Source organism: Hemitrygon akajei, chromosome 18, assembly GCF_048418815.1.
Source record: "Hemitrygon akajei chromosome 18, sHemAka1.3, whole genome shotgun sequence".
Classification (NCBI taxonomy): domain Eukaryota; kingdom Metazoa; phylum Chordata; class Chondrichthyes; order Myliobatiformes; family Dasyatidae; genus Hemitrygon; species Hemitrygon akajei.
This window is the reverse complement of record NC_133141.1, coordinates 18775016-18790003: the sequence shown is the minus strand read 5'-3', so window position 1 is coordinate 18790003 and position 14988 is coordinate 18775016.

Below are 14988 nucleotides of genomic sequence, written 5' to 3'. Positions count from 1 at the left end.
CGTTGTAGTGAGTGTGCGCACTTTAATGTCTAACCCCGGTATATTCTCGCAGTTAACCTATTGTTTTCCCTCCACATTCAGAGTAAGACATCAAAGTCTAGTTTGATTCCATTCTAAGTGTGCGAATGATGTGTTGGGCCCTCAGGTCGGCTTTCCGCTGCCTGATATATGATTTAACAATGCAACCCAAATTAGTAAAATAAAGAAAACCATTTGCTGAAGTTGAGTCGTGTTGCACAACTTAGATAACAGAGGGACTGTTTTCGCATAGCAATATTCTTGTCAAAATTTCACTGGCTCAATTTGTCTGCACCTCCTCCCTCTCCACCGTTCAGGACCCGAAACAGTCCTTTCAGCTGAGGTGACACTTTACCCGCGAGTCTGTTGGGATTATACACTCTGTGTGGTGCTCCTGGTGTGGCTTCCTGTATATTGGTGAGACCTGACGTAGGTTGGGAGACTGCTTTGCTGAACACTTACGCTCTGTCCTCCAGAGAAGCGGGATCTTCCAGTGCAACCCATTTTAATTCCACATCCTATTCCCATTCCGATATGTTAACCCATGGGCTCTTCTGCTGCAATGAGGCCACACTCAGGTTGGAGGAACAAAACCTTATATTCCGTTTGGGTAACCTCCAACCTGATGGCATGAACATCGATTTCTCAACCTTCTGGTAATACCCCACCGTTCGTCATTCCCCACACCCTTTTCCCTCTCACCTTATCTCCTCACCTGCCCATCACCTCCTTCTGTTGCTCCTACCCACTTTTCTTTCTTCCATGGCCTTCTGTCTTATCCTATTAGATTTCCCTTCCTCCAGCCCTGTATCACTTTCACCAATCAACTTCTCAGCTGCTCACTTCATCCCTTCTCATTCCGATTTCACCTCCCACCTTGTGTTTCTTTTTCCCCTCCCCCGGAGTTTCACTCTGCTCCTCATCTTTTTTTCTCCAGTCCTGATGAAGGGTCTCAGCCCTAAATGTCAACTGTATTTTTTTCCATTGATGCTGCCTGGCCTACCGAGTTCCTCCAGCGTTTAGTGTGTGTTGTTTGCATCTATGAAATCAGCACTGAAGAGGGTTTATTTGTCAGGAAATGGTATACTTTACTGAGCATAAACGAGAGTATAGCAAGCATGGATCCCAGAGTGACTAGACGAGGGTACCATTACCTGGTACAAATCCAATAAACAGGTACGGTAAATGATTGAAATGTGTGGTTTGTTGAAGTATTTACCACTGGGCAAGAAACCAGAGATAAAATAATTATCTCTCTTAAACACGAGAAACTCTGCAGATGCTGGAAATCTGAGCGACACACACAAAATGCTTGAGGAACTCAGCAGGCCAGGCAGCTTCTGTGGAAAAAAGTACAGTTGATGTTTCGGGCCGAGACCCTTCGGCAGGACAGGTTTCTTCTCTCTTCCTTTCTCATTAACCACTTCATAACCAATGGTGCAAGTCTGGCACCTGTTCTTTGATGCCAATTTACCATGCTTGTTTGCTCACTCACAATCACTGCTGTATCCCACTGTCACGCCACATGCAACATCTCTTGTAAGTCGAACTTTGGCTTTCCGGAGGGCTTCATGAGAGAACACAAAGAGTCTCTGTCTCTCTGGGTTTGTCTCTCCATGCTTCAGGCAGTGGTCAGTAGTTCTCTTAAAATGTTCACAGACAACAACACAGATTTCCCCAAGGGAACGTACCTGTTTGTTACAACATCTTTCCTAACTTAAATTTTGAAACCAGACTATTAGCGACACACATCTCATTTATCCTTTCAGAACAATATTGAAAATAATGTTCCATTTCAAAGTTTAAAGTAAATTTATTAGCAAAGTACATATATGCAACCATGGAGCAGTGACAGACAGGAGCTACAGGGAGGTAGATGCCCCAAGGCTACAGGAGACAGAAATAGGTGACTTGTCAGGAGAGGGAAGAGAAAGCATCAGATAGTGGAGGGCACCTCTGTGATCATCCCTCTCAACAATAACTACTCCATTTTTTATTTTTTATTTTTAAATTTTTTATTAGTTTTCAAAACATTTTACAAAATTAAAAACCCCAAATCCCAATGAGGAGCATTAATACAGTGCAAGATTAAGCATACAATAACAATATGCTACAAAGGAAGAGAATTTATCAAAAAAGCACCTAAATTAAAGACAAGTGAGCTTAGTGTCCTCCCCAACACAAGAAAAAAACAACAACTCCAGACCAACCACCACACAGTATAAAGAGTATAAGTCCGGACAGTCAAACTCCTAGACTGTGAATACACTTAGCAACAGAGGATAATAATGCCTACTACCAGAAAAAAAAGGGAGCTGAAAGCAAGGGACCGAAAAGAAGAGAAAAAACAAGAAAAAAAAAACCCTAGTCAAGAGGAAGGTTATGAAAGTACTCGATAAAAGGTCCCCAGACCTTATGGAACTTTAGATCCGAATTAAGAACTGAATAATGAATTTTTTCGAGGTCCAAGCAGGCCATAATGTCGTTAAGCCATTGCACATGAGTGGGCGGGGCAACATCTCTCCATCTAAGGAGGATCAAGCGTCTCGCCAGGAGAGAGCCAAATTCGGCATTTGGTCGGACCCAGACATAAATCTGTCTCGCCCCAAAAACCGAACAGAGCAATTAAGGGGTTAGGTTCTAGGTGCTGATTCAGAATACCCGATAATGTAGTGAAGATATCTTTCCAGAATTTCTCCAAGCTAGGACAGAACCAGTACATATGGATGAGAGAGGCCATGCCCCTCTTGCATTTATCACAGAGCGGACTAATGCCAGGGTAGAATCGAGATAGTTTAGATTTAGACATATGGGCTCTATGAACAATCTTAAACTGTAAGAGGCAATGGCGAGCACAAAGGGAGGTTGAGTTAACCGATTTGAGAACCGAGTCCCGGCTCTCCTCGGATAAGGAGATATTTAAATCCTGCTCCCAGGCCATTTTAATTTTATCCACAGGGGCCCGTCGTAAGGCTGCTAGTTTATCACAGATAATTGAAATTAAACCTTTACCTAGTGGATTAATGGAAAGAAATAGGTCCATAGCATTTTTCGCAGGCATTTCAGGAAAGTTAGGAATTAAAGGAGCAGTAAAGTGTCGGATTTGGAGATATCTGAAAAAGTGAGCGTTAGGCAGGTTGAACTTAACGGAGAGCTGCTGAAAAGAAGCGAAGCGATTATCAATGAAGAGATCTTCAAAATGTCTAATGCCCTTCCTGTACCAAACATGGAATGCTGAATCGTACGTAGTAGGTAAAAAAAGGTGATTATGTGCGACAGGGCTAGAAACGGAAAACCCCTGGAAACCATAGCATTTCCTGAACTGAGCCCATATACACAAAGTGTGTCTAACCAGAGGATTAGCTATTGATCTGGGCAGACTGCTAGGGAGTGCAGAGCCAAGAAGTGCAGATATAGATAATTCTTTAGTGGAGCTCAACTCCATTGCCACCCAGTTAGGGCACTCGGGTTGACCGTGGAAAAAAGACCAGAAGGCAGCACAACGTATATTAGCTGCCCAGTAATATAAGCGAAAGTTAGGTAAAGCCATGCCACCCTCTTTTTTAGATTTTTGGAGGTGGATTTTATTAATTCTAGAGCGCTTATTCTGCCACAGATATGACAAAATAATAGAGTCTAAGGAATCAAAAAAAGATTTAGGAATAAAAATTGGGATAGATTGAAATAAGTATAAAAATTTGGGGAGAACATACATTTTAACAACATTAATACGACCTACCAAGGACATAGATAGAGGGTACCAGACTCTGTTTTATAGCATATGAAAGACTGACAAAGTTTTCACGAAAGAGATCTTTAAACTTCCTTGTGACTGTAATTCCAAGATAAGTAAATTGATTATGGACTACTTTAAAAGGGAGATCACGAAATATTACCGGTAGTTCTTGTGCTTCTTTATTAATTGGGAAAAGTTCACTCTTATGTAAGTTGAGTTTATAGCCAGAGATCTGGCTAAACTGGTCAAGAAGTGAAAACATTAGAGGTAAGGATGTAGACGGATTTGAGAGAAAGAGTAATAAGTCATCAGCATAGAGAGAAACTTTATGCTCAACACCCCCTCTCCAAATCCCGGTCAATTCAGGACAATTTCGAAATGCTATCGCCAGAGGTTCTATAGCCAAATCAAAGAGAAAGGGACTTAAGGGGCATCCCTGACGGGTGCCACGTTTGAGATTAAATACTTGGGATTTCTGAAAATTAGTTAGAACAGAAGCAGTAGGACACAGGTACAGCAATTGGATCCAAGAGATGAAACTTTGGCCGAGGTCAAATTTTTCTAAGACTGCAAAAAGGTAGTTCCACTCTATACGGTCAAATGCTTTCTCCGCATCAAGGGAGATAACACATTCAGGAGTCCCAGTTGGAACTGAGTATAAAATATTAAATAGACGCCGAATGTTAAAAAAAGGAGACGGTTTTTAATAAAGCCTGTTTGGTCATCAGAGATAATGGAGGGAATAACGGTTTCTAATCTATGAGCCAACACTTTAGCTAAGATCTTTACATCAACATTGAGCAGAGAGATCGGCCTGTACGAGGAGCACTCTGTTGGGTCTTTGCCCTTTTTTAAAAGAAGAATAATAGATGCCTCATTGAAAAAGGGTGGCAATTTGCCGTAATTAAACGAGTCAGATAATACTGAAAGTAACTGAGGAGAAAGAAGTGAAGAGAATGATTTATAAAATTCCACAGGGAACCCATCAGGTCCAGGAGATTTCCCTGAGGACAGTGCAGAAATTGCAAAAGGTGATATAGGCGCATTGAGTTTGGCTTTGAAATCAGATGAAAGTGAGGGGATATTCAGATTCTGTAAAAATTGATCCACAGAGATATTGTCATTCAGAGATTCAGAGGAGTAAAGCCGAGAATAAAATTTTTTAAATGCATCATTAATTTCTAAATGATCCCATGTAAAGTCTCCGTTCTCCTTCCAGATCTTTGTAATATGTTGTTTGGCTTTGGAACGCCTCAGCTGATTGGCTAGGAATTTACCAGACTTATCCCCATGAATGTAAAAGCGGCTCTTGCTTTCGAGAAGTTGGCGTTCGACAGGTTGAGTGGACAGAAGGTTAAATTTAGTTTGGAGTTCAACGCGCTTCTTGTATAATTCAGGGTTCTTAGTTTGGGCATATATTTGATCCAAATCTTTAATCTGGTTAATGAGGTCTGCTCGATCTGCACGGGATCTTCTATTGAGATTTGTTGTGTAAGAGATTATTTGACCCCTCAGATATGCTTTCATGGCATCCCAGACAATCTGGGATGGCACTTCAGGTGATGTATTAGTGTTAAAATAAAAGGTTATCTGATCCTTAATAAATTTTACGAAATCATCATCCGATAATAAAGTTGAATTGAACCGCCAGTGTTTGTTCCTCTGAGGGAGACCAGGAAGGTTCAGAGAGAGGGTAATTGGGGCATGGTCAGAAATCAGTATACTCTGATAGTCACAAGAGTGGGCAAATGGGATAAGTTGGTTATCGAGTAAGAAATAGTCAATTCTAGTGAAGGTATGGTGAACATGTGAGAAAAAAGAATAATCTCTCTCCGTAGGATGGAGGAAACACCATATATCAGAGATACCAAAATTAGAGAGAAACGATTGAATAGCTAAGGCAGATTTAGTAGGTGATCTGGTAACAGAGGACGATCGGTCCAGTTTAGGATCCAACCAACAGTTGAAGTCACCACCCAGTATAAGAGAGTATGAGTTTAAGTCTGGTAGTGAGGAAAAAAACCGTTCAAAAAAGTTAACATCATCAAAGTTGGGGGCATACAGGTTTGCTAGTGCAACTTTAGTGTTATATAGTTTACCAGAAACAATAATAAAACGGCCATTTGTATCAGATATTTTATTATGGAGTTCAAAAGGAATATTTGAGTTAATAAGAATGGAAACTCCCCTAGCTTTAGCGGCAAAGGATGAATGAAAATGCTGACCCGCCCACTTTGACAGAAGCCGGGAGTTATCAAAACAACGAATATGAGTTTCTTGGAGGAAAGCAATGTCAGCTTTGAGTTGTTTAATATGTGAGAATACCTTCCTCCTTTTAACAGGGTGGTTCAATCCCTTTACATTCCAGCTCACGAATTTAAGTGCACTAGCCATTAGCAATTACTAATGCATAAAAGGCAGCAGGCATATAAAAAGTCAAGCAGTACAATAGCAGTCTGGGAGCAGAGATGTAAACATAGATTCGTAAGGTCAAAATATAAACATGTCCTAAGCAATAAAGAGATGTTGGAACTGGAAAATCCACCCCATCCGCACAACCCAAAACTAGACGGCTACCAAAACAAGTAGCTAGCTCTACCAAAAAAATTAACCCAAATACAACTTCCAGATCTGTGTCATTAACAACAGTTCCGTATAAATACTATAGCAAATAATAACTAGTTTATGCACTAGAAAACATAACTACAGATTAGAACACCTTCTGCAGAAATATAAAACTTAATACAGAGAAAATTGGAAGAAAACCAAAACTAACCTACCCGCGAAAAATTATCGAAGAATAAAGTAAGAGAAAGGGAAAAAAAAGGTAAGAAGGAAAAAGAAAAAAGAAGAGGAAGGGGAAAATTATAAATTCAAGACGAGTATTTATCAACCATTTACAGAGAAGGGAGAAAAAAATTCAGAGATTAGAAAAAAGGGGTGAAGAAAAGAAAAAGATAAAATAAATAAATATTTAAAACAAAGGAAAAATAAATCAGCAGTTGAACTGTGAACCGACAAACAGGGAGGCCTTCACTAAAGACTTCGAACCTCCAAAACAAGTTAGAGTTAGTTGTAGGACTCTGTAGGTAAAGTTATACAAGAATAAAAATAGATTACACACACACCAAATCACGGGAGAGATTGTCAACAGCCCTTAAAGTTTCAATGAATAATGTCTGAGTGATTCAAGTGAATTCCGAGTCCAGAGAAAGTAATTTTACTACGAGGAGTACTTATCCACCATTTTAGGAGGTCCGATCAGATTCCGAAGATGACTGGATAGCCGGAAGACTTGCCACAAACGCTTCAGCTTCCTTCGCTGATTTGAACCACTTGTATTTCCCGGTATTAAGCTTGATTCGTAGATCGGCAGGGTTACGAAGGGAAGGTTTGAAACCACGATCAAAAAGCACTTTCATTGCGCCTTTAAACTCAGCGCGCATCTTTAAGGTCTGGGGTGCAAAATCTTCCACAAAGCGAATGGTTGTATCCTTGAAAGGAAGAGACCCCCTGCGACGCGCCTCTACGATCAGATTGTGTTTTATCTGGTATTGATGGAAACACAAGATTACTGGTCGCGGGCGGGAGCCCAGAATTCCGGGGGGAACGTAAACTCTGTGTGCCCGTTCGAGCTCGGGAGGCTTCGGAAGCAAATCTTTCCCGAATAACTCACAGAGAAACTCGGCGAAAAACTTCACGGTTGATCCCTTTTCGGTCACCTCTGGCAATCCCAGAATTCTGATATTGCAGCGTCTGCTGCGATTTTTGAGATCCACCATTTTGGAAAGAAGTTTGTTAGATTTTTCCTCTAAGCTGGAACAGAGAGTCTCCAAGTATCGAACACGACTTTCTAAATCTTCAGAAGTTGAATCGATGCGAGATAAGTGTTCAGCATGTTTGTCCAGTTTATCGTTGATCCGATCCAGTTTGTCTTCTAACTGTTTGAAAGCGGTTTTAAATTCCTTTAAGATTTCGTCTCGGAGCTTTCCCAGCACAACCAGGGTCTCATCCGACGGGGTCATAGATTCTTTTCTCCCGGATTTAGAACTCTTGCTAGACATTGTAAGTTATATATATTCACAGGCAAATAAGAGATACCGAAATAATTCCTAACTAAGGTTTAAAAAATGGAGACATTTAGTGCAAAGATAGCGACAGTAACGGAACAAAAGTTCAGAGCAGCTAAACAATCGCCATCTTACCGGAAGTCCCCTAACTACTCCATTTTGAGTACTGTTGGTGGGGAACGAGCTACTGTACCTGGGGGAAGCAACAGTGGCCTTGCCTCTGGCCCTGTAGCTCAGAAGGGTAGGGAACTGAAGAAGATGGCAGCAGTAATAGGGGACTCTATAGTTAAGAGGACAGACAGACGATTCTGTGGAGATGAAAAGGAAAGTTTGCCTCTCAGGTCCAGGGTCCGTGATGTTTCTGAATGCCATTCTGAAAAGGGAGGGTGAGCAGCCAAAAGTCATAGTACATATTGGTACCAATGACATAGGTAGGAAAAAGAGAGAAGGTCCTGAAGAAAGAATACAGGGAATTAGGAAGGAAGCCGAGAAGCAGGACCTCAAGGGTAGTTATCTCAGGTTTGATGTCTGTGCCATTGACAGTGAGGATAGGAATAGAATGAGGCGGCAGATAAATGTGTGGTTGAAGAATTGGAGCAGGAGGCAGGGATTCAGATTCTGGACAATTGGGACCTCTTCTGGGGCATGTGGGACCTGTGTAAAAGGGACTTGAATGCGAGGGGTACCAATATACTTGCAGGCAGATTTACTAGAGCTGTTGAAGATGGTTTAAACTAATATGGCAGGAAGATGTGAACCAGTATGATAGAGCTGAGGATGAAATAGCAGGTTTACAAGTAAATGATGGATGTAACATGAATGTAAGGAAGGACAAGCCAATGATTGGGTACAAACGCAGACAGAGCAAAGAGGTAAATTGTACCACAGAGGCACAATTCAAAAGGGCAAAGAATGCAGGAATAAGGTGCTGTATTTAAATGTGTGTAGCATTTGGAATAAGATGGATGAACTCATGGCACAGTTAGAGGTTGGTTGTTATGACATTGTGGGCATCACTGAGTCGTGGCTGAAAGTAAGGCATAGTTGAGAGCTTAACATCAAAGGATATACTTTGTTTTGGAAGAACAGGATGGAAGGCATTGACAGTGGCATGGCTCTGTTGGTAAGTGGTGACATAGTGTCAGAGAATGTGGGTAGAGTTAAGAATTGGCGAGGATAAAAGAAACCATTATGGGAATTATATATAGGCCTCCAAATAGTAGACAGGATGTGGGATTGAGATTGCAAAGGGAGCTGGAAAAGTGTAATAAGAGCAATGACACAATTGTAATAGGGGACTTCAATATGCAAAGGGATTGGGAAAATCAAGTTGGTGTCAGTTTGCAAGAGGGGGAATATTTCAGTATCAGTGGAATAAGGGGAATAACAGAGGCATGAGAGAGGAGCTTGCCCAGTGGATTGGACGAGGATACTGGCGGGTATGACAGCAGAGCAGAGATGGCTGAACTTTCTGGGGATAGTTCACAAGGTACAGAACAGATAGGTCCCACAGAAGAATAGGTTCTCAAATGGCAGGGGTAAGTAGCTGTGGCTGATAAGGGAGGTTAAGGACTGCATAAAAGCCAAGGAAAGGACTTATAAGGTTGCAAAATTGAGTGGGAAATTGTATGATTGGGAAGCTTTTAAAATCCAACAAAAGGCAATTTAAAAAGCTATTAGAAGGGAAGAGATGAAATATGAGGGCAAACTAGCCAAAAATATAAAGCAGGATACCAAAAGTTTTTTCAGTTATTTAAAGAGTAAAAGGGAGGTTAAGATTAGTATTGGACCACTGGAAAATGAAGCTGGTGAGGTAGTTATGGGGAACAAAGAAATGGCAGATGAACTTAATGGGTACTTTGCATCTAGCTTCACTGTGGAAGATACTAGCACTGTGCCAGAGGTCTGTGAGAGTCGGGGAGCAGAGTGAGTGCCATTTGCGTTACAGGAAAGTGACTGGCATGGATAGAGGAATGAATGACAGACACGAGGTAGCGAGTGGGATTAAAGGGGGCCTTTTCTGGTCGGCTACCAGTGACTAATGGTATTCCTGAAGGCTCAGTATTGGGACCGCTAGTTTACACATTGTTTATCAATGATTTGGATAATGGAATTGATGGCTTTGTGGTAATGTTTGTGGATGATACAAAGATAGGTGGAGGGGTAGGTAGTGCCGAGGAAGCAAAGCAATTGCAGCAGGACTTAGGCAAATTGGAAGAATGGGTAAAAATATGGCAGATGGAATACAGTGTTGGGAAATGTATGATAATGCATTTTGGTAAAAGGAACAATAGTGCGGACTATTATCTAAATGGGGAAAAGGTTCAAACATCAGAGATGCAGAGGGGCTTAGGAGTCCTCGTACAAGGCTCCCAGAAGGTTAATTTACGGGTTGAGTCTGTGGTAAAGAATGCAAATGCAATGTTGGCACTTATTTCAAGGGGAATAGAATATAAAAGCAAGGAGATAATGCTGAGCCTTTGTAAGACACTGTTCAGGCCACACTTGGAGTATTGTCAACAATTTTGAGCCCCACATCTCAGAAAAGATGCATTGTCATTGGAGAGAGTCCAGAGGAGGCTCACGAGGATGATTCCAGGAATGCAGGGGTTAACATATGAGGAGCAATAGGCAGCCTTAGGCCTGTACTCAGTGGAATTTAGAACAATGTGGGGTGTACGGGGTTGAGTGAGATTCGGGATCGGCCATGATGGAATGGCAGAGCAGACTTGATGGGCTGAATGGTGTTAAATCTGTGGGGTTGGGATGTTTCACCCAACCAGACCCCGGTTTGTGTGATTTACTGCCTCTACAGTAGCCCGTTGGCATCAAATAACAGATTGCACACTGCATACAATTATAAAGAAGTGTATTTATGAATGTTAACTTAAGCAAAGAGTTAGTAAAGAAAGAAAAAAACAAAAAGGACCCATTACAATTAATATGGTCAAATGTGCACAGGAAGGAGCTCAGATCTTCTCAAAGCCATATTCACTGATTTGTGGTAGACCTCAGCGCCTTGGCTGCATCAACTTGAGTTCTCCCACCAGATCGAATCCTACAACCAGTTCTCTCCAGCGTTTTATTTCTCTATCTCCTACTGAACAAAAGACCAAGACCAACCTTAGTGTCCCTCACAAAAACTCTCCCCCTCCAGCATTCTCTAGAACCTTCTCCCAGTTCTACCACGCTAACTGGATGACACACATCCCCTATCTTCAATGATAACCCAAAAAGGCTGAAAGCAGAACACACTGCTCTTACAGAACTGTTAAAATGGACTAACTGCAAACATAGTAGTAAATATGTGAACCAGGGCATTACATACACAAATACAATTTTGTCTTACTCAACAGCTTTGGAAAACTTTAAATCCTGGAAATGTATTCCTATGTCCTGATTGGATTGTGCCTTTGTTCTTCCATGTTTCTAAAGACAAAGCAAACAGTTTCTGAACTGTTGCTACACTAAAGCACCTTTTCCTTTTAAAAACCTGACAAAACCAAATGCTTTTACCATTACCTCAACATCTTTAATTTCCAACCGTGTTCAAGGACTAATTATTTCATTACCTGGGTCGCTGATGCCATAGCAGTGTTACACTGTCTGCTACCCTACTATGCTGCCCTCTAACTCCAGGCAGGTTAGGAGGCAACAAAATTTTCAGAATGGTGCTGCCACTACATTTAAAGTAATCACCTCTTCAATCAACAGTATAGATCTCTCTGTTAGTGTCAGCTGTAGCCAGCAGCCAAAATCAAGCTGCCGTCATCAACAAAGATGAGACCAAGGCTATTCTGTACAGGGCAATGCCTGATGATGCATGTACAGTACGTTGAACAGTTCAGGGCTGGTACTTCAGATTTCAACTCATGTGGATTGAGATTGTGTGGGCTAGCATCTAACTTGGGAAATCGATTGTCATCTGACTGCAGTGGCCGTATCAACAACAGTCTCTGCAGAACTGATTGAGTAGTGCAAGTGTACCCTGTCTGACATCCCAATGAATCCCAACCCTCCTCAAGAGAACAGATCACCAGGATAATCTTACACTACCTGTTGCAGACAGACACACATTTGACAAGATAGCTGCTTGACTAGTCACATCTTCTATGGGGTCAACAAAAGGTGCAACCGTTCTATTTAAATGTACCGCTAATGATTGCAAGATCCTGCTATACGTTAAGAACTCAAAATACTGCAGCTCTACACCATCAGCAAGTTGTTCACTGGTGGAGATAATGAAGGAGCAGTGCACTGTGCTGATGCCTGACTCGACGGAGGCTTACAGTCATGGTTGCTTTATTGTGATTGCAAGACCCCTTTGCACATTGTTAATCTGGTACACCGCAAGTTCGATTCACTGAGCTATTGGATGAGAGCAGGGACCGATAGTAGAGAACTGCCTGGCCTCGGTCACAGTCACAACTAGGGCTGAAGCCACGGTGTCGCTTGTTTGCAACCACCAGAGTGAGAAGATGAAGCTGTTGTGCTTCACTGGTGGTGAGCAACTCACTGATGGTCCAGAATGGAGTTGGCTGTGCCTCTCACAGTTTCACTCGGCAGAAGACAAGCTTCATTGTGGCCAAATGCACATTTTTTGGTGGCATTCAGTGGACTTGGGCCTCCAGCTACTGGGTCGGCGTCATCGTGCTCCGCTGGGGACAGCAAGCGCAATTGTGGTCAACAGATTTCAATTGGAATGAGGGATCAGGACTATATACATAAATGGAGTGTAACTGTTAGTAACGACTTTTGGCACCTTGACCCCATATTAACGCTGTCTCATTTGGATGAATTTATGTATGGGTGAATTTCAATTAAATTCTGTGGCTCAAAGTTTTGTGTGGGAGAAGTGGGTTTGAATTCATGGGACCTTGAAACCGGTATTGGGGAAGGAGGGAGCTGTTCTGATGGGAAGGGCTCCACCTGAACTATACTGGGACCAGGGCTCTAGTAAATCGCAGAACCAGGGCTTTAATCTAAATGGTAGAGAGGTGGCTTCAACAGTTTGGAAAAATATCGATAAAGTTAAAAGGGAAGGAAAGTACATGACAGGTTACAGAAATCTCCAGAATAAAAGAAAGAAAAGTTAGAAAGGGATAAGGATGATGAATTCAGGACAAAGGTGTGATATTTGAATGCACGCAGCGTACGGAGTAATGTAGATGATTTGGTAGCACAGCTGGAAAAAGCAGTTATGACATTGTGGGCATCACTGAGTCATGGCTGGAAGATTATAGTTGGGTGTTTACTATCCAAGGATGCACATTGTATTGAAAGGCCAGGCAGGTACTGTATATAGGCAGAGGGGTGGGGAGGCTATATTCATCAAAAATGAAATCAAATCCTATAGTGGATTCTATAGAGAGATTTACAAGGATATTGCTGGATTGGAGAGCATGGCTTATGAGAATATGAGAAAAGGTTGAGTGACCTTGGCCTTTTTTCCTTGGAGTGACGGAGGATGAGTGTGACCTGACAGAGGTGTATAGGATGATGAGAGGCATTGATCATGTGCATAGCCTGAGGCTTTTTCCCAGAGCTGAAATGGCTAACACGAGCGGACATAGTTCTAAGGTGCATGGAAGTAGGTAGAAAGGGGATGTCAGAGGTAGGTTTTTCACATGGACAGTGGTGGGTGCATGGAATGCACAGCCAGTGAAGATGGTGGATGCGGATACAGTAGAGTCTTTTTAGAGACCCTCAGATAGGAACACAGAGCGTCGAAAAATAGAGGGCTATGCGGAAGGGAAATTCCAGGCAGTTTCTAGAGTAGGTTACATGGTTAGCACAACTTTGTGGGCTGAAGGGCCTGTAATGTGCTGTAGGTTTTTATGTTTTATGTTCCTGGGAAGGAAGAGACATAAGATCGGAAGTTGTAGAATCCTTATGCGTAGTTAAGGAAATGATTGAAGTTATATACAGGACTCCAAACTGTAGCTAGGATGTGGGATAAAATTAGAATGAGAGATGGCAAAGACATGTTAAAAGAGGAATGTTATGATAGCCATGGGGAATTTCAATATGAGGGTAAATTGGGAAATCAGGTTGGTGCTGGAACCAAAGATAGGGAATTTGTAGAATGCCCATAAAATGTCTTTATTGAGCAGCTTGTGGTTGAGCCCACTAGGGGAAAGGCAATTCCGGATTCTTTATTGTGTAATGAACCAGACTTAATTAGGGAGCTTAACATTAAGGAACCTTTAGGAGGCAGTGATCATAAAATGATAGAATCCATCCTGCAGTTTGAAAGGAAAAAAGTAAAGTCAGAGACGTATCAGTATTTCAGTAAAGAGAACTAAAAGACATGAGACAGGAGCAGGATTGAAATGGGGTACGTGAAATTCTATTACCTCGTCACTGCACTGTAAACACTTTAAGCCACTCTTTATAACACATGCTGGTAATTAGGTAGTTATGCACATTTTATTCCATATCGGTACTTTAAACTCCCTAACTGTATTTTATAAATAATTCTTTATATTTGCTGAATGTTGTTGTTTTCTGTAGCATGTCACTCCCTGACCAATACACCACAGTAAATTCCTAATAGATGTAAATATACTGTGTATGGCGAACAAAATTGTACCTTGATGGGGATCCTAATTTAATCCTACCGAATACTGAAATGCCTAGGTGGAATGGGCATGGAAAGGATTTTTCCAATTGTGGGGAAGTCTAGGACCAGAGGGTACAGCCTCAGAATTGATGTCCCTTTAAAACAGGAATGAAGAATTTCTTCAGCCAGAGGGTGCTGAATCTGTGGAATTCATTGCCACAGATGGCTGTTGAGACCAATTCATTGGGTATATTTAAAAAGGAGTTTGATAGGTGTTTGATTAGTAAGGGCATGTAAGTTTTCAGGGAGAAGACAGGAGAATGGGATCGTGGGGGAAAATAAATCAGACAAGAATAACAAAGCAGCATTTCATCAGGCAATTTGTATTTTTTAAAAGTATTAACTTCAAGTAACAATTTACAAAGCGTTCTAATTCCTCCCCAAGTCTGAACGAGCAGGAGTTTTGCTACTCACAGCTATTAACTCTCCACTCCCCCCCCCCCCCCAAGTAACGGTAACTGCAAGAAGGAATAAATGTTATCACTGAGGGTGAGAAATTGTACCCAACTGTTGCAAAAAAACCCCTGCTAAGATAATGTTTT